This window comes from Oryctolagus cuniculus, chromosome X, assembly GCF_964237555.1.
Source record: "Oryctolagus cuniculus chromosome X, mOryCun1.1, whole genome shotgun sequence".
NCBI classification, from domain to species: Eukaryota; Metazoa; Chordata; class Mammalia; order Lagomorpha; family Leporidae; genus Oryctolagus; species Oryctolagus cuniculus.
This window is the reverse complement of record NC_091453.1, coordinates 113,918,697-113,939,406: the sequence shown is the minus strand read 5'-3', so window position 1 is coordinate 113,939,406 and position 20,710 is coordinate 113,918,697. Positions and strand designations below refer to the sequence as shown.

Sequence of the window (20,710 nt, the reverse complement as noted above, 5' to 3'; positions counted from 1 at the left end):
GCCTGGGATTAAACAGCTCTTAGAGTTGGCTGAATATTAACAGCAGTTACATTCTGAAGAGTTAGATAATTTATTTGTCCATTGATTAATGGTTGTGGAAACACTGAACAAAAATGGAAGAAAATGAATTCTTCACTTGTTTTCTAGGCTGCAATGATTTAGGAGTGACGACCATTTTGGGTTGAGATTAGGCCTATATTTGGATATCACTAAGAGGTGCTTTTCTGTAAAGCTTACTAAGAAAACAACCATGGAGTAGAAGACAGCACGCCCTCCCTCCCCCATCTCAACTCCTCTACCAGTCTCCCACTCCGCCCCTTGCTCAGCCACTCCAGCCTGTTACTTCACTGAATGTCCTGAACAGGTTTCCACTTCTGGGCCTTTGTTCTCCCTTTCTCTCTGCTTAGGTCACTCTTTCCCAATACCCTCATAGGGTCGCTTCCTTGCTTTCCAATCTTCTTTCAGCACCCTCTCTAAATAGCACCCAACACCTCTTGGCTGTGACATTATCCTCTTTTGACAGCTTCATAATACTGCTCTTGTTTGTTTACTTATTATCTCTTATTTCCACTAGCATGGAGCTGCACAAGGGATTTTTGTCCCTTCTGTTTGCTGTGCCATCCCAACTTCCTAAAGCAGCACCTGGCATTTTGTGAGTACTCAAATAAGTATTTATTGAATGAATGGATGATTAAACCCTAACGCACTGTTACCCAGATATCCAGGTAAATTATAAGAGCCAGGAAAAAGAAAATAGCAATAAAAGAAAGAAAATTTTAAAGAGAAAGCCAGATGAAAATTGGCAAACAAATTAGAACAATGGTGATTCCTTACCTTAGATGTAATTGATTTTCGATTTATTGTGGCTCCTTTAGATCCTCTGTCAGTGAACTCTATGTAAAAAGCTTAAATGAGGGCTGGTGTGTTTCTTTTAATTTATTTTATTTTCATTTGAAAGATAGAGTTACAGAGGGGGAGAGAGAGAGGGAGAGAGGGAGAGAGGGGGAGAGAGAGAGAGAGAGATCTTCCATCTGTTGGTTGGATAGAAGCTAGTACTAGAACCAGTGCCCATATGTGATGCCGAAATGCAGGTGGTGGCTTAACCCATTGTGCCACAACGCCGGCCCCAAGGGCTAATGTTTTGGCTCAGCAGGTTAAGCTGCCACCTGCAATGCTGGAATCCCATATGAGTGCCAGTTCAAGTCCTGGACGCTCCACTTCCTATCTAAGCCCCTACTAATGTGCCTTGTAAAGCAGTGGAAGATGGTCCAAGTGCTTAGTTCCCTGCCACCCAGGTGGCAGGCTTGGATGGGATTCCAGGTGCCTGGCTTTGGCCTAGCCCAGCCCCTGCCATTGTGGCCATTTGGGGAGTGAAAAAGGAGATGGAAGATCTCTGTCTCTTCTTCTCTCTCTGTCACTCTGCCTTTCAGATAGGTAAATATATTTTTAGAAAATAAAAAGAACAGCTCAGGGGAGAAGAAATTAAAGATGTGTATGGACTCTTTAAAACAAAAAAGGCGGTATGGGAAGAATCACTGTGTCACTTAAGTTGTATTTATGAAATGCATGAAGTTTGTATACATTAAATAAAAGGTTTCTGGGGGGAAAAGGTGGGTAGTTTTGATGTTGTGGCACAGAGGATTAAGCTGCCATCTGAGGTGCCAGCATCCCATGTGAGTGCAGTTTAAGTCCCCAGTGCTCCATTTCCAGTCCAGGTCCCTGATAATGTGCCTGGGAAAGCAGTGGAAGATGGTCCAAGTGTTTGGGCCCCTGCCACTCACATGAGAAACCTGGAAAAAGCTCCTGGCTCCTGGCTTTGGCTTGACTGAGCCCTGGCCATTGTGACCACTTGGGGAGTGAGCCAGCAAATGGAAGATTTCTCTCTCTAACTCTGCCTTTCAACTAAAATAAATAAATAAATATCTTAAACATATTTAAAAAATTAAAAGTTTAAATATATCAATGGGTGGCCTTTGAAGCAAGAAAATACTATGCAAATTTAGAATAATTACTCCTCCTCTAACTTCATCTGTTTTATAAATAACACTCTTGGCATCTGAGTCAAACCCATTATGGAGAAATAGATAAAATAATTCGCTATTGATCAACTTTGGGCAGTAATGATTTCTACAAACCTCAGTGTCAAAACTGAAGCCCATGTATCCCCAGTATGTGCTGTGCTGAATCGTGGGCTTCAGATGTTCACTCATTTTTTCAAGAAAAGGCAGAAATCCAGATTTTTATGAAAACTGCTTCATTTTTAAACATTGGCAACTAATTTAAATAGTTTTCAAATACCACAGAGGCCAAATAAAACATGTCTACAGACTGAACTTGGCTCACAGACCCCTGCCCTCTCTTTTTTCAACTTCTCAAATGCCTTCAGTCTATGAATTTTCTTTTTTAAAAGTTGGCACCAAATCCAAGTAAACATTTAAAACTTTGATTAGCATAGAAACTTTTTAAGATCAAGAGAAAACACTGTTTTAAGTAAAAGACCTTGATATACGCTGTATACTTAAGTGTGAACCACTATGCTATATGTTTTAATAAAGTTTTTCACTGCTTAAGTAAACATAAAGCAAAAAAGCCAACAATTCAAAGAGAGGGGAGTATGCCAGCTGTGATGTCTTAAGGTCAAGATGGATAAGAAATGGAAGGAGTGGCTTCTCTAGTGAGGGGTTGGTGTGAATTTATCTAGTGCACAAAATAAAACTCATCCATAGCATTAACAACAGAGTCCCGATGTTGGTCCTTGAGAAAATTGTAATCTCATTGGATCTGATTTTCAGTTAATTAAAGAGGGAGATTAATACTAGAACCCAGGAATTTTCCGTGTCCTTTAGAAAAGAACTATAATTATAGAAATATCCACTCACCCAAGAAGCACATTAAATACTTTAACTATTAGCAGACAAGTGTCTGGAACAACCAAAACAAGCAGTTGCACATTAACTTTGCTCAGATAGGATGAGGTTGGCTTGGAATTTTAATGATAATGTTAAATTCATTAGAGAAGTCAATCGTTTCCACATTACAAAAACATACTAATGGGATAATTTTCTTAAGCTTTATTACTGTGCAAGCTATTGTAAAATGTTGGAATCCCTGAAAGCAGCAACCCAAAAATATTAACAACTTTTGATTTTAAACTTAAAGATTGATCACGTGAATTTTTTACCTTTTATTCAAAATGTTACAGTAATTATCTGAAAATAAAATAAAGAAAACATGGGCCAGCACTGTGGCATACCAGGTTAAACCACCATCTGCAATACCAGCAGACGGTGCCAGTTCAAACCCTGGCTGCTACATTTCCAATCCAGCTTTCTGATAAAGAGCCTGGGAAAGCAGCAGACGATGGCCCAACTTCTTGGGCCCCTACATCCACGTGGGAGACCTGGATGAAGCTCTTGGCTCCTGGCTTTGGCCTGGCACAGCTCCAGCCATTGAGGCCATTTGGGGAGTGAAACAGCACATGGAAAATCAATCTCTATCTCTCTCTCTCTAACTCTGGCTTTAGAAAATAAATAAATGAATAAATATATACATATTTTTAAAATTAAGAAAATAATTCCATTCACAAAGCACCAAAAAGTATAAAATACTTGTTCTTTTAAATTATTCTTTGAAATAAATCTATTTTTAAATTTATTTACTGGAGATGCAGAGAGATGGAGAAAGAGGGAGAATAGGGGAGAGAGAAAGAAAGAGAGAGAAGGAAAGAGATCTTCCATCTGCTGGTCTGCTGGTTCACTCCCCAAATGCCCTTGAGAGTCCCTGGTCAGGGTCAAAGCTGAAAGTCTGGAATTCTATCCACATCTTCCTGGATGGCAGAAACCCTATTACGTGAGTCATCACCACTCTTCCCAGGGTCTGCATTAGCCAGAATCTGGCGTCAAGAGATGGAACCAGGAGTCAAACTCGGACACTCTGATGTGGGACCCAGATGTCTTAACCACTAGGGTAAACAATTGCTCTCTAAGGAAGAAATTTAACAAAAGAGGTGGAATATTGTACTGTTAGTAGTACAAAGCATTGTTCAAAGAAATTAAAGAAGACCTGAATAAATATAAGGACATTACATGTTCATGGAGCAGAATATTAATAATGTTAAGATGGCAAAACTTCCTGAATTGATCTACAATTCAATGTAACCCTGACCAACATTCCAATAACCGTTTTTTCTGGAAATAGCAAACCAATCCTTAAATTCACATGGAATTACATGGGACCCTATGTAGCCAAAATATATTGAAAAACAAAAAATGAAAATTTAGAGGACTCAGACTTACTACAAAGCTACAGTAATCAAAACAGTACAGACATAAGGATAGACATATAAACCAATGGAACAGAATTGAGAGTCAAGAAATGAACCCATACATCTATAATCAATATTCATTTTCAATATGGATACCTAATGCATTCAATGGGAGAAAGAATAGTGTCTTCAACAAAATGGTGCTAGGATAACTGTATATCCATATGCAAAAATTATGAAGTTATACCCCATCTCGCATCATATGCAAAAATTAACTCAAAATGAACTAAAGACCTAGGATTAAGAGCTAAAGTATAAAACTCTTAGAAGAAAATATAGGAGTGAATTTTAGTGATGTTGGGTAAGACAAAACATTCTTAACAGACACAAGAAAGAAAAGAAATAAACAAAATAGACTTTATCAACACTAACAACTTTTGCGTGCTTCAACAGACATCTTCAAGAAAGTGAAAAAACAACCATAGAATATGAGAAAACATTTGCAAATCACTTATGCTGTAAGGTATTTGTACACAGAGAAGACTTACAACTCAATAATAAAAAAAGAAAATAACCAATTAAAAATAAGCAAAAGACTTGAATAGACATTTCTCTAAAGATATACAAATGTCCAATAACTGTATGAAAAGATGGTCAACATCACTCGTGTTAAAGAAATGCATATCAAAATCTCAATGAGATGCTACCTCATGTCTATTAAAATGGCTACTATAACATTTTTTTAAATACACAAAATAACATAACAAGTGTTGATGAAGAAGTAAAGAAATTGAAACCGTTGTATGTTGTTGGTTGGAATGCAAAACTATAGTCATTTGTGGTTGCTCAAATAATTAAAAATAGAATTACATATTATCTAGCAATTTCACTTCTGGGAATATATCCAAAAAATTGAAAGCAGGGTCTCAGGGAAATATTTGTATACTCATATTTATAGCAGCATTATTCACAACAGGCAAGGGGAGAGCAACCCAAGTGTCATAGAAGGATGAATGATTAGAAACAATGTGTCACACACTCAAAGTGGAATATTATTTAGCCTTATGAAGGAAGAGGATCTTGACACAGGCTACAAAATGAGTGAAACATGAGGACATTGTGCTAAGTGCAATAGAACAGTTAGAAAACGACCAATACCACATTATTCCACTTACATGAGATACCTGGGATAACCAAATTCTGAGGAACAGAAAGTAGACTTATGGTTGCCAGGAGCTGATACAAGATTTATTGTTTAATGAGAACAGTGTTACAGTATTATGAGATGAAAAGAGTCCTGGAGCTATATGGTGATGATGGTTGCACAGTGAGGAAATGTACTTCATGTCATTGAATTGAACGCTTGAAATTGTTAATATGATAATCTTTGTGTTAGGTGCATTTTACTATAATTAGAAATATTCTTTTTAATTCACAAAAGAGATGAAGAGATATTTCTCCAAACAAGATGTAGAAGTGGCCAATAAGCACATGAAAAGATGATCATCATCATTAGTCATTAGAGAAGTATAAATAAAAACCATGAAATACTACACTACCAGGATGAGTGTAATAGAAAAGACAGAGGACAACAAGTGTTGGCAAGAATGTAGGGAAATTGGAACCGCTGTACATTATTTGTGGAATTGTAAAATTGTATAAATGCTTTGGAAAATAGTTTGATGTTTCCCCAAAAACGTTAACCGCGGAGTTACCATTTGTTCCAGCAATTCTATCTCTTGGTATATACCCAAAAAAACAAAAACGTATGTCGAAAAATAATGTTCACAGTAACATTTAACCACCATTATTCATGATAACAAAAAAGTAGAAAGAACCCAAATGTCAACCAATTGATAAATGGTTAAATAAAATGTGGCAAGTTTACACAATTAGGATATCATTTGGCAATAAAAAGGAATGAAGTACTGATACATGCTATGCAACAGATAAACTTTGAAAACATCATGTAAGTGAAAGAAACCAGTCACAAAAGGTCTGCACATTTATGGTTCCAATGCAATGTCCAGAATAGATCTGTAGAGACAGAAAGTAGATGAGTACTTGTCAGGGACTGGGGGGAGGGAGGAATGGGTGTGTCTAGTCATGGCTACAGGGTGTCTTTTTGTTTTTTAACTTTTATTTAATGAATATAAATTTCCAAAGTACAGAATATTGATTACAATGGCTTCCCACCCATAACGTCCCTCCAACCCGCAACCCTCCCCTTATCCACTCCCTCTCCCCTTCCATTCATATCAAGATTCATTTTCGATTCTCTTTATATACAGAAGATCAGTTTAGCATACATTAAGTAAAGATTTCGACAGTTTGCTCCCTCACAGAAACATAAAGTGAAAAATACTGTTTGAGTACTAGTTATAGCATTAAATCTCAATGTACAGCACACTAAGGACAAAGATCCTACATGAGGAGTAAGTGCACAGTGACTCCTGTTGTTGACTTAACAAATTGACACTCTTGTTTATGGCATCAGTAATCAACCTAGGCTCTTGTCATGAGCTGCCAAGGCTATGGAAGCCCCCTGAGTTCACTGACTCTGATCATATTTAGACAAGGCCATGGTCAAAGTGGAAGTTCTCTCCTCCCTTCAGAGAAAGGTACCTCCTTCTTTCATGACCCATTCTTTCCACTGGGATCTCACTCGTGGAGATCTTTCATCTAGGTTTTTTTTTTCCCCCAGAGTGTCTTGGCTTTCCATGCCTGAAATACTCTCATGGGCATTTCAGCCAGATCCGCATGCCTTAAGGGCTGATACTGAGGCCAGAGTGCTGTTAGGACATTTGCCATTCTATGTGTCTGCTGTGTATCTCACTTCCCATGTTGGATCATTTTCTCCCTTTTTGATTCTATCAGCTAGTATTTGCAGACACTATTCTTGTTTATGTGATCCCTTTGGTTCTTAGTCCTATCATTACAGTCAATTGTGAACAGAAATTGATCCCTGGGACTAGTGAGATGGCATTGGTACATGCCACCTCAATGGGATTGAATTCGAATCCCCTGGTATGTTTCTAAGTCTACTGTTTGAGGTAAGTCAGCTTGAGCATGTCCCGAATTGCACATCTCCTCTCTCTCTTATTCCCACTCTTATATTTAACAGCGATCACTTTTCAATTAAGTTTCAGCACTTAAGAGGAATTGTGTATTGATTACAGTATTCAACCAAAAGTATTAAGTAGAACAAACAAAAAAAATACTAAGAGGGTTAACATATTAAGCTGCTCATCAACAGTCAGGGTGAGGGCTGATCAAGTCACCGTTTCTCATAGTGTTCATTTCACTTTAACAGGTTTCCTCTTTGGTGCTTAGTTAGTTGTCACCTATCAAGGAGAACAAGTGGTATTTGTCCCTTTGGGATTGGCTTATTTCACTCAGCATAATGTTTTCCAAATTCCTAACAGGGATCACTTTTCAGTTAAAATTTAATACAGGGTGTCTTAAATTGGGTAAAGGAAGGTTCTAATTGATAGTGGTGGTGGTTGTACAACTCTATAGATTTGCTAAAAGCCATGAGTGAATTGTTTGGTATATTAATTACATCTCAATAAAGCTGTTAAATTGTGATAGTATTCTTTCACACTTACAGAAATTGAAGTGATGGGGCATGCATTGTAGCACAGAGGGTTAAGTGGCTGCTTGGATTTCATGTTTCCTTTATAGGAGTGCCTGGGATTGAATCCCACCTTTGCTTCCAGTATAGCTTCCAACTAATGTACCTGGAAGGCAGCAGATAACGGCTCAAGTCCTTGGGTTCCTGCTATGCACCTTGGAGACTCATATGAAGTTCCTAGCTCCTGGCTTTGGCCTGACCCAGGCCCAGTTGTTATGGACATTTGAGGACTGAGGCAATGAATGGAAGACTCTCTCTCTCTCTCTCTCTCCCTCCCTCCCTTCTTTTCAAATAAATAAACCTTAGAAAAACATAAACTGAAGAGTTGTTTCACAGATATTGATGGAGTACCTACTACATGGCATGCACTGTGCTAGGTGCTGCTGGAGGCAAAAATTTAAATTTTATATTACTACTGTCTCAGAATTCATAGTTCAGTACTTGTGCATCAATGACTACAATGCATTGAAGAAAGAAAGCACCCAACATTACGATGAGGATGAGAACATCTCTTAATGGAGATGGTGCCATCTGGGGCCTTGGAGGGTAGTTAGATTTTGGCAGGTATATTTCAGTGACAAAGGCCTTCTAGCTGTGTGGGGGAGGTGAAGGTAAGATGGGAGTAGCAATGCACAGAAAAGTGGAAGCAAGAAACATCTGTTGTGTTTAAAAAAAAATGTCTAGTACCCAGTTGGCCTAGAGGTAAGAACTGGGGTGTAGTGAATCCCTAAGGCAGCACAGGTGGGTTAGGCTATGTCCAGGAGAGCATTTAATGCCATGCTAAAGAGTTACACTGGGCCAATGGGAAATATGAAACCATTTGAGCAGGGAAGTTGCATGATTGGAGCTGTGCTGTAGAAGATAGCTTTACTCCCAACTCTACCCCCACTGCCACACTCAGCCTGGATCACACAGTGCCACTACACATCTTCTCAAGAGAGATACCTGAGCAGCTGAACTCAAGAGGCAGAGGACTTGAAGAAACTAGACAGAGAAGAGGCTGAAATGTCAGTACGACAAGGATGAACAGAAGGCCTTAAAACTCCTGAAGTTAATTTAATGGGATATTAAGTTAAATCTGAGCAGCATCAGGTTTCTCAAGAGGAATACTAGATGGTAAAAGTTAATTGAATGATGCCATTAAAAGATGAAGGAAAATAATATTCAACCCAGGATTCTATTCCCACCTACAGAACTAATCAAATGTGGGCTTAATCATCCTTTCAAAAATGTAAGAGATGGAAGTAGATATTTGATACCATAGTTAAGATGCCACCAGCAAGGCCCACATCCCATATGAGTGCCTGAGTTTGAATGTTTGAATCCTGCTTCTGCTGTCCATTCTTGCTCCCTACTAATGTGCACTCTGGGATGCAGCAGGCTCAAGTACTTGGATCACTGCCACTCACATCAGCATTTAGAGAGTGAACCAGTGAACAAGCAATCTCTCTCTCTCTCTCTCTCTTTCCACACACACACCTTTAAATAAGTAAATAAATACATTTTTAAAATAAATGAAAGAAATAAACTTTCTCTTGCATCTTCCTTTTAAAAAAAAAACTTACATATTTTCAATGGACCAACCTCCTAGTGTAGAGCACAAAAACAAAGAAAAATCATTTTCCCATTAAAACATATCCAACTGTTCAGACAATGATGACATTTTTGGCTGATATGATGATAATGACCTTGATACAACATAAATATGTGTGCCATCTCGTGTGCAACTCCTTATAAACACAGCTTGGTTCTTCTCCAGTGTCTCCTCTTAGAGTTGTGCTTGATTCCATTACCATTGATTGATTCCATATCCACTGGGAAATGGTATGGTTTCGCTTTGTTTCTTGGCCAAGACTCACTTGATCCTTAAAGTCTTGTGAGACACCATGGTGAGGAATGGAGTCAATCATACACACTTCTTTGATAGAGAAAAGGAGACAGAGCATGTTTATCTTGAAAGATAGATCCTTACTGGAAGATATACTCTAGCACAATGAGGGAATAAGACATGGCTGGAAAAGAAATGAAATTCAGGAAGCTGGCTCCAACCTGGGAGAATGGCATGGGGAAGGCTCAGGATGAGAAGTATGCAATGGGCCTGTGGAGCAGGAAGGTAGGTCCTTGGAAGTTGATGCATGGGAAGGAAAAAGGAAGAGAATTTGACAGAATGAACAACATTGTGGAGAAGATATAAAAATCTGAAATATGTGTATGATAGATAAGCTAAGAAACTCAAGATAATTAGAAATTCCAGGAAAATATATTACAAGAAAAGAAAAATAATCATAGTGTATTATTTGACTCCAAAATAAATGACATTAACATGTTTGTAATAGCATAAGCACTTGTTTTATTTAAAAATATAATTAAAATACAATACGACCATAAAGTAAAAGGTTGTTAAACATTCATCTCTCTAGTGCGCATCTAGCTTAACAAGAAGTCAATAGATGATTGAAACTGATGATCGAGAAATACAAATAAAATCATACGGTGAAGAAATGTGATCATAATGAGCAGGAGAAACAGCTGGAAGTATTTAATGGTTGCTGCTAAGGAGCAGAGCTAGGGTTGGTAAGGGGGGGGCGGTAAGTGGACTGTGGCTTTCATTATATGACAGTTGATTTGAAATTATTTGTTTTTTAATAAAAGTAATATGTCCTAGTAATATATTTTAAATTATGCAATTATATAAAAAGAAATCTAACACAGGATGAACTGTGAATGTTGACCTGTAGAGGGAAGAAACTTAATTAAAAAGATAATGTCATAGTCCTGGGCAGAGATAATAGAGTCTGAATGAAGCTGGCTAGGCAAACAGATATTCAACCAGATTTATCCAATTCATATCCATGAAGACCTTTTGCTGTTACAAATCCTATTAAATTGTAATCTTCATAACTGAGCCCTGGTCTATTTTGTTCACTGCCATATCATCAACATCTAGCATAGTGTCTGGCACCTATAGAAGCTTGATAAGTATTTGTTGAGTGAATGGATAAATACATCCTGAAACATTTCTGCAAGACAAAATTGCATTCTTTCTGATGTCTAAAGTAATACTTGTTTATAAACAGATGCTTTTTTGTGTGCCAACAAATAATAGCCATACCACCCTTGTCTCCGCTCACCCCCACTCCCCCCCTCCCCCAAAAAAAGACAGAAAAGCAGGGAGAGCCACCTAATCTTCTGGAAAGCAGGGTGGTATTTGCTTCAGGAGCACAGATAAGCTCTGTAATGCTGAATATATACATATACATATATATGTGTGTATATATATATATATATTCCCAGGTAAATAGTTAAAGAAGATAGTGGATAAGGCTTGCATTATTCAGATCTATGAGTATATGGTCCTCAATACTGGATTATCTTACTCTTTATCAAACAGATCCTGACCAAATGCATAATTGAAAAGCCACCATCTGAATATTTTCAAACAGGTGTTTTGACAGAATTTGGTATATAATCATTTTAGGCCTAGTTTGAATTTGAGAAAATGATAGGTTTAAAGGAGAAATATTGTGACAATACAACTGTTTATAAACAGTGTCAAAGGAGTTCTGTACTATTATATTAGAAAAATAAGAAAGAGATGTTTGTTACCGTCTAGCTGAAAACAACTGAACATCTGTTTAATTTTCAGGCATGCTGGCTGAGTTAGCTTGGAACTTTGAAGATTGAACTTTAAAAAATAATTTAAGTATTTCCATTTTATTTGAAAGACAGAGACGGCCGGCGCCGCGGCTCAATAGGCTAATCCTCCACCTACGGCGCCCGCACCCCGGGTTCTAGTCCTGGTTGGGGCACCGGATTCTTTCCCAGTTGCCCCTCTTCCAGGCCAGCTCTCTGCTGTGGCCCGGGAAGGCAGTGGAGGATGGCCCAAGTGCTTGGGCCCTGCACCCCATGGGAGACCAGGAGAAGCACCTGGCTCCTGCCTTCGGATCAGCGCGGTGCGCCGGCCGCAGCGTGCCAGCCACAGCGGCCATTGGAGGGTGAACCAACGGCAAAAGGAAGACCTTTCTCTCTGTCTCTCTCTCTCACTATCCACTCTGCCTGTCAAAAAAAAAAAAAAAGACAGAGACAAGCAGAGAAAGATTTTTTTTATCTACTATTATACTCCCCAAATGCTTCCAACAGCCAGTGCTGGGCTGGCTAGGCTGAAGCTGGAACAGAGAACTCTATCCAGGTTTTCCACATAGGAGACAGGGACCCAAGTACTTGAGCCATAACATGGTGCCACCCAGGACGTGCATTATATGGTTTGATTTCATTACTACTTTTATGATATTAAAAGCAATTTTAAAATTAAGAGCTGAGAGAATGCTCAAGAATGAGAGGCCATTTGTATTTTCACAGTGCACACAAGGCCTAAAATATGTTTCTCAACATTGCAGCTGTTGAGTAACACAAATAGTTTTATAGGCTCATAAGCATTTGCTTATACAGTTCTGCATTCCTATATACTATTGAAAAGTTGTTCTTAAATTCTCCACAGTTTAGGTGAACAAGAAGAATAGAAAAACTCATTTATTGTTCATTCATATTTCTTTAGAATCAGCTACCAAAACCATCACAATTTAGAAAAAACAGTTAAAATTCAGGAAGAGATGACCATAATATCTTGTATCAAACATAAAAGCTAAATCCCTGTCATTCATCCCATGCCAGGGCCTGTACCAGGTACTAAGAGCTCTCACAGAGCTCACAGCACTAGGTAGAACCCAACCATAAGCCAGAACACAGAGAAAGAGCATTATAGGTTGTTATCAGAGCTCGGTTGAAAATAAGCAGGGTAGGATGGCAAGAGCCACTGGGAGGAAGAAAGAATGGAAGCAGAAATCTCTCAGTTAAGCCCCTCCCACCCTGAAATTTGTCCATTTCCTGACCTGACTATGTATTCATCTTCAGCTACAAACTGAACAAGAGAAAGGAGCACCCAGACCCTAATGACAAAGACCCCCGACCACTCTGTTACGGATTCCCCCAATCTGCACTGGTGCCCAGAATATGACCAGTTTTCTAACTTCCTGGGATGGTGGTGATAAGGACTCCAGGGGCCCCTGGAAAGGAAAAGAAGAAACATACATGACATAACCCTCCAGGAGCTCTTGAGAGAGAGGAGAATTACATATAACGTAATTTTCAGATGTCCTTGTCTCTTCTGAATGGCTTGCCCATCTCAGACCTGATTGAGCATTCTGCTAACTTCTATGCTAAAGAGGCTACTCTAATGTCAGTCCCCTGATTGGCTCATGTTGAATACTTCATTAGCATATACCTTGACATATCAGAAAAACTCATTTAGAAACACATAAAAGCCCCTAGACACAGCCCTTCATTGGCTGGCTCCTCCTTCAGAAACGCCTCCTGACTGCTGGGAGTTTTCTCTCTCTCTCTTTATAAAGATTTATTTATTTACTTGAAAGTCAGAGTTACACAGACGGAGAAGGAGAGGCAGAGAGAGAGAGAGAGAGAGAGAGAGAGAGAGGTCTTCCATCCGCTGGTTCACTCCCCAGATGGCCACATTGGCCAGAGCTGCGCCAATCCAAAGCCAGGAGCAAGGAGCTTCTTCCGGATCTGCCGCGAGGGTGCAGGGACCTAAGGACTTGGGGCATCTTCCACTGCCTTCCCAGGCCACAGCAGAGAGCTGGATCGGAAGTGGAGCAGCTGGGTCTCGAACTGGTGCCTATATGGGATGCTGGCACTGCAGGAGGCAGCTTTACCCACTATGCCACAGCGCCGGCCCCTGAGAGTTTTCTCTTAATAAACTTCCTTAGCTTTGCTCATTCTTCCTTGTCCATGTGCCTCATTCTTCATGGTTGTGAGACAAAGAACCTGACAGGACAAAAGAGTTATAACACTAACAGCTGCAACACAAAAGAGGTGTAATACTAACAGCTTTGATATTTCTAATTCAGTGGGTAGCAAGCAAAATCACCATTTCTTGGGAATAAGACATAGACCTGAGCAATTAAAAATCAGTTTCCAGTCCTGCTACAGTGATAGTGAGCAATAAGCCTGTTTTAAGCCTGTCATGTGCAGAAAAACAAAAAATAAAACAGTGCCTTCACAGAACACTGAACAGGTGCAAACCAAAGTGTCATGTGCCAAGAGGGAGGAGGCAGAGCTCCAGGCCAGTACAGACCTAAGTGTCATGTGTTGCCACGCACCACCACACTTCCCCACCCAAACTCCTGCCCAACTCCTCTCAGTCAATGTAATTTCTTCCTGCTGTTCTATCTCCCTTGTGCTAGAGCATCAGCCAGACCTCAAAAAAGCTTGTGTGGGTTGCATGTCAGCCTCTTGTCAATTTCTACTTGTAAGTGAGCCAAAGAACCTGGGGTCAGTAACAGGTGGGCACTACTATGGGGATCAAACCTTTTTCATGTAAATGAGACAGCCGTGCCCTGAGAAGTTTCCAGAAGACAGACTAAAAACAAGTGGACAAGAAAATAAACCAAAGATGGTGTTGCATGAAAATGAAGGCAATCTAGGTTCTTGCCTCACGTCGAAGATTTTCCATATGGACAGGAACAGCATAAGTGAAGTTTATTGCAAATGAGAAAACCTGCTGCAACAGTGAGGAGGGGGATTCCAAGGGAGGAGTTGCCTGGGCAGCCTGCAAGTGTTGGCTGTTTTATACATAAAGTGGCTCTTTCTGATTGGCCCCTTGCTGAAGAGTAGGAATTTAACCAATCAACAGGCCAGAATAACCTCCAATCAGGAGATCAGAATATCAACCAATCAGGAGGCATGGATTAGTAACTATGTATAGTCTGCTTTCATTGACCCCTCCAGTCATCTGGAAGTGAGCCCCCAAATATGTTGTGGGAGTTCCAATGTCATTGCCACAGGAGTTTGCAGTCCTGGGCACTCAGGTCTGTGTCTTGTCTCAGAGAGACATGGCAGATTCTTCTTTATGGATTCATTAAGAGCAGCACAGCTTTTGCATTATAGCTGCTCTTCCCTGGCACCTCCATGCTGTCTTCTGGGTTGCTATTTTGGCAGCCAAGGGGGCCTGCTTCCTCCAGGTCTCCCACGCAGATGCAGGGACCTGAGGACTTGGGCCATCTTCTACTGCTTTCCCAGGCCATAGCAGAGAGCTGGATGGGAAGTGGAGCAGCTGGGATTTGAACTGGCACCCACATTAGATGCTGGAACTGCAGGTGGCAGCTTCACCTGCTACCCCACAGTGCCGGCCCCTTCACTCAGACTTTTATGCAATTCTAAAGCAGGAAATTCTCCCTGATTGGTCAATGTGTATGCTAATGAGGTATGCTGGGTGAACCAATCAGGAAACTAATATTTGAATAGTCTGTTATGCTCAGAAGTGTGTAGAGTTCTGTATCAATTCTGTTAGGCAGACTAAATAACAGGTGAAGATTACATTGTATGTATTTCCTCCTCTCCTGTCTGGCCCTCCCTCAGGACTCTTGGGAGAGTTACATCCAGTGGGTTTTTTTTCTTACCTATGTTTTTTCTTTCCTTTCCAGGGGCCCCTGGAGTCCCTGCCAATGGGTTATTCTAAAAGAAACAAAGCAAGAAAGGGTGGTCATAGAAGGCCTTTCCCAGGAGGTGCTATTTTAGCTGAGACCTCATAGGTGAGAAAGGATCAGCCAAGTTAGAACTGGGAAAAAGAACATTCCAAGTAGTGGGAACAAAAATCTAAAGTCTCTAAGATGGGGAAAAAATCCAGACATTTCCAGACAAGAGGCAAACATGGCCTACAGAAGAAGAGGAAAGAGAAGGAAACGGGTTGGAGAGAACAACAAGGGTCAGTTTCCAGCCATATTAGGAGTGGGATTATTATTTCTCATGCACAGAGAAAATGAAAAGTTTCCTACACTCTCTTGTCCCATGGCTTTCTGTTCCAGAGTGGTTCTTTCTCTGTAAACTTTCAATAGACAGATGGGTACAGGGTGCCAGTGAGAAATGAGAAATATCTGAAAGCAAAATAAGCTTGGCTTTTAACATTTCAAAGCTATATAACTGGATATTTGAGTACATTAATTATGTGCAGACCTATTCTTGTAGACCGTCATTTCCAAGTAACCTAGTAAGTCAAGAGGAATCTGAGTTGGTTCCCCCATCACTCTTTCTTAAACAATTAATGGGGGTGGGAATTTGGCACAATGGTAAAGTTGCTTGGAACACCTGTATTCCATATTAGAGTGCCTGGGTGCAAATCCTGAATCCAACTTCCGGTTTATGCACACCACAGAAAGCAGCACAAGATGAATCAAATACTTGAGCCCCTGCCACCCATAAGAGACCTGGATGGAGTTCTGCACTCCTGATTTCAGTCTGGCACAGCTCTGGCTGTTACAGCTATTTGGGGAGTAAACCAGTGGGTAGAAGATTTCTTCCTTCCTTCCTTCCTTCCTTCCTTCCTTCCTTCCTTCCTTCCCTCCCTCCTTCATTCTCTCTCTCTCTCTCTCTCTCTCACACACACACACACACAACTACAGACAGACACACACAATCTCATTTTGCCTTTCAAGTAAAACAAACATCAATAATTTTTTAAGTTTAAAATAGTTAACAAGAATGGTGTTTCCTGCACCATGTGGTATGTGTTCATACTGCCTTTCTCTGTTAGTTAATAAGTAACTAAGGTAGTGGTTTGGTTCTTGCATGACTGCCACTTTTTTTTTAAGAAAAAAAAAGATTATTTATTTGAAGGGCAGAGTTAGAGAGAGGCAGAGGCAGAGAGAGAGAGAGAGGTCTTCCTTTCACTGGTTCAATCTCCACACAATGGCTGGAGCCACGCCAATCCGCCAATCCGAAGCCAGGAGCCAGGAGCTTCCTCCAGGTCTCCCATGCAGATGCAAGGGCCCAAGGGCTTGGGCCATCTTCTACTGCTTTCCCAGGCCATAGCAGAAAGCTGGATCGGAAGTGGAGCAGCTGGGACTCAAACCAGTGCCCATATGGAATGCTGGCAGTGCAGGCAGTGGCTTTACCTGCTACACCATAGTGCCGGCCCCAGACTGACACTTTTTAAAGAGGATGTGAAGTGGGTCGTATAAACCTATGTGATATAGCAGGATAAAAATAATAGTCATTAGATAAATCTCATGACCAAAGCAAAATATGGGCAGGTGCTATTGTTTCAATATGGCTTGTCTCCTCTGAAACTCATGTTGAAATTTAATTGCTGACATAATGGAGTTGAAAGCTGGTGGGACCTTTAAGAGGTGATGAGCTCTTTAAGAGAATCAATGCCTTTTTTGCAGTATTGTGTTATTTCTTTCCAGAGTGCATTAGTTATCTTAAGAGTGTGTTGTTAGAAAGCCTCTATTTACCCTCTGCTTTTCTGCCATGCTATGATGTAGTAGGAGTTCCTTGCCAGATGCAGTCAATCTTGAACTTCAGCCTCCAGAATCATGCGCTAGACAAACTTCTTTCCTTTATAAATTACTCAGGCTCAAGTATTCTGTTATAGCAACAAAGAACAGACTAACACAGTAGGAAAACAAAATGAAATTCAAAAGTAAAAAAGAGGTTGCCGAAATGTCACATGTGGATCATAATCCTGGCTCTGGGCTTCCTGATGGACAAAGGAAAGAAGGAAGCAAGACCGAGTTCATATTGTATGGAAGATCTGCTCAAGTTTTCCTCAAGTTTATATTATCTGTAAGATAAACCGTAGTGTTTCTCAAGAGAGGTGCAGCTTTTCCTGGCATAGGAGCTGGAGATAATTGTTCTCATGGGTTCTGTTGGATTGGGGACATTATGTTCAAGTGTCTTTTTTTCAAAAGTAGCTTTATATTAGTACATTCATGCACTATAAAATCCATCCATTTTTAAGTGCACCAGTCCATATGTCTTTTTAAAGACTTCCACATGAGAACATCTAAGGAGTTTTTATAATTGGAGGACAGAGTTATTTGCCCATCAGATGAAGTGACTCATGGATAATCATACCTAATCCTGGTTAAAAAAAAAACTCTATAATTGTTAGCATATTCCTTCTAATTGCTAATCTTAAAGCTTATAGTGTTAGTTCCAGTTTACAAGATGGATAGCCTAATGATCAGGGAAATTGAGCAATTTAACTGAGATCAGACATTTTGCCAGGGCTAGACTTCCAAAGTGGAATGTTACACAAGCCATAATCTGATTCCAGTTGCTTAATATGGCTTGATTTTCCCTGTTTACAGATTGCTACTTATGTGGTGTGTTCATCTCACCTAATTGAAGTCCAGAAATGTGAAAGGGGTCCAGGAATTGAGACATTCTAAAGGCCCTCTTTCAGATTGCTAAACACAGATTAAGTGTAAGTAATACACTCCAATGCTATAAATAAAGAAAGAAGATGTTTGCTTTTTATTTTTGGATAAACATATGAAAAAATTATTTCAAATATTTTAAAAAGTAGATAGAACATTTCATCGCATTCCTCCAGAAATGAGTTCCTCCAAACTTTGCAGATTGTAGGTTGATGGCATGTGGCCTGACCAAAATGTATAGATAATAGCTAAGAAACAGAATGTGAAATATGGAGATACTGTTGTAAAAGATCTTGCTATTTTCCATAAGTATATTAGCAGAAGAATAACATGAGATCCAAAAGGTTTGTAAATTCATCCTCTTTGTTTATCTAGCATTTTTGAGTTCCTCATAAAGTATCCTCTAGTCAAGCAAGGACCTGAGCATTCTGCTGGAGCCCATGGCCCTGGGGAAGGACGTGTTCCTAATCTCTCCAGACTCTTACCAACACAGACTAAGAGCTGGAGAAGGACAAGGCAGCCAAAAAGTGTTTGTTTGGATCATCTAAGAACCTAGCGCTGTCTGCAAATACACCAGGTGCTCAGTAATTGAATTTTCACCTGAAGACAATTGGATAAGGAAACAGATTGTCTTTCAACACCCATCTGACCAAATCTGTGCTGCCAGTAACCCATTTCCACTAAGGATTTTTAACAAGAGAATAAGGAAAAATGTGTAAGACCTGCTCTCTGCCGGGGGAGTTGGGGAGGATATGACCCAGTAGGGGAAAAGGATGACCAATAAAACAATTAGAGTATAATCCTTGTGCTGAGTGCTGGAATACACACGCATGAGGAAGGAAGTGGCTCACTTTTCCTTGAATGTTAGTGAAGTCTTCACAGAGAAGAAGATATTTTGGAACACTGTGAAGAGATTAGTGTGTCAGGAACACTGGGGTAAAACATTCACCTATTGAATCCAAAGCACTCTCCATCTGATATGCTTCCTGTATCTTTCAAAGCCAAACTGCTCCAAAGAATCATCTACTTACACTGTCTCTTCCTCCTTACCTCCCAGCCATTCCCCAGGCACTCTGATCTGTCTTCCAGATTCTCCACTTTGTTGAAACTGCTCTTGTTTCAGTTTTGACAGATCAAAGGATCACTCTTCTACCCTTATATAACTTAAATTCTCAGCAACACCCAAAACCCATTCTTTCTCTCATTCTTAGGACAGCTTATTATTATTATTATTGTTATTTGGGGGGGGGGTTCTATGACATCCCACATCCTCAAACTTCTCCTTCCACATCTATTGCTGGATTTCCTTCTTCTTCTACTCATGCAAAGAGTAAATAAGATAATACCTGAAAAGTGCTTAGACAAGGTCATGGTAAATAGTAGACACTAGATAAATATTATATATAATTATTTCTGGTCTCCTGGTGGGATCTTTTTCATATTTCTAGTACTGATGTCAGTTTGTTCTTATTTTAAGTATTACCCAAACTCTGTATTTCTAATCATCAAGACTCACGTTTTAAATACCACCTATGTAATTATCAATCACAAATTTCTATCTTTAAGTTTTACTTTTTTCACTCAGCAGCCAGAGAATTATTTTTGAAACTCATATAACTTTATACTTATTGGTGAAATATTAAGTACTCTTCCCCTGAGATTGGTAATATGGCAAAGATATCAATTCTCATTACTTTTATATAACATCATACTGAAGGTCCTGGGCAGTGCAATAAAGCAAGAAAAAGAATAAAAGATACAAAAATTGGAAAGGAAGAAGTAAAACATTTTATCTAGATAACATTATTGTGGGTGGAAACAGATCTAAGGAGTCTAAGAACACCTAGCAAAGCTAATAAGAAAACTAAGCAATGAAAAATTGGGGAATGAGCATTTGAAACACATTGTTATTTATGATAGTATTAAAAAACCTATAAATAAAAAAGTATAATGAAAGGTGTTCAGGATCTCTAGAATAATAAATGGACCACATTGCTGAAACAAATTAAAGAAGACCTATACAAATGGAGAGATATATCATGTTAACAGATTGAAAGAATCAATATTGTAAGAATATCAAATTCCTCAAACTGTTCTATTTAATGCAGTTCCATTTATAATCCCAGTACATTTTGTTTGTAGAAATTGACAAGATGATTCTAAAATCTATATGCAAATGCAAAGAACCTCGACAAATCAATCTTAATGAAGAAAAGCTTTCCATGGCTCATACTATCTTAATTCAATATTTAGTCTGAAACTACTATGTGGTACTGGCATAAAGACAGAAAAATAGATCAATGGAACAGGTTGTAGTCCAGAACTAACCACATCCATATGTTGCCAATTAATTTTCAACAAATGCAACAAATGTACAAAGGCAATTTAATATTTATTTATTTATTTGGAGAAACAGACAGAGAGCAACCATTTGCTGACTCACTCCTCAAGTGCCCACAACAGCTAGGGCTGAGATTGGGCCAGGCCGAGGCCAGGAACCACATCTCCCACATGGGTATCAGGGATATAACCACTTGAGTCATCTCTGCTGCCTCCCAGGATCTGCATTAGCAGGAAGCT

General features: G+C 39.5%; 1 long non-coding RNA gene across 1 annotated transcript; it reads left to right on the top strand.

Annotated features, from left to right (window-relative positions):
- The first annotated feature begins 492 nt into the window (after window positions 1–492).
- LOC138847632 (uncharacterized) lies at window positions 493–8,215 on the top strand. The gene is made up of 2 exons (XR_011385557.1): window positions 493–652; window positions 7,949–8,215. It is a non-coding gene; the product is annotated as an uncharacterized lncRNA (long non-coding RNA).
- The last annotated feature ends 12,495 nt before the right edge of the window (window positions 8,216–20,710 follow it).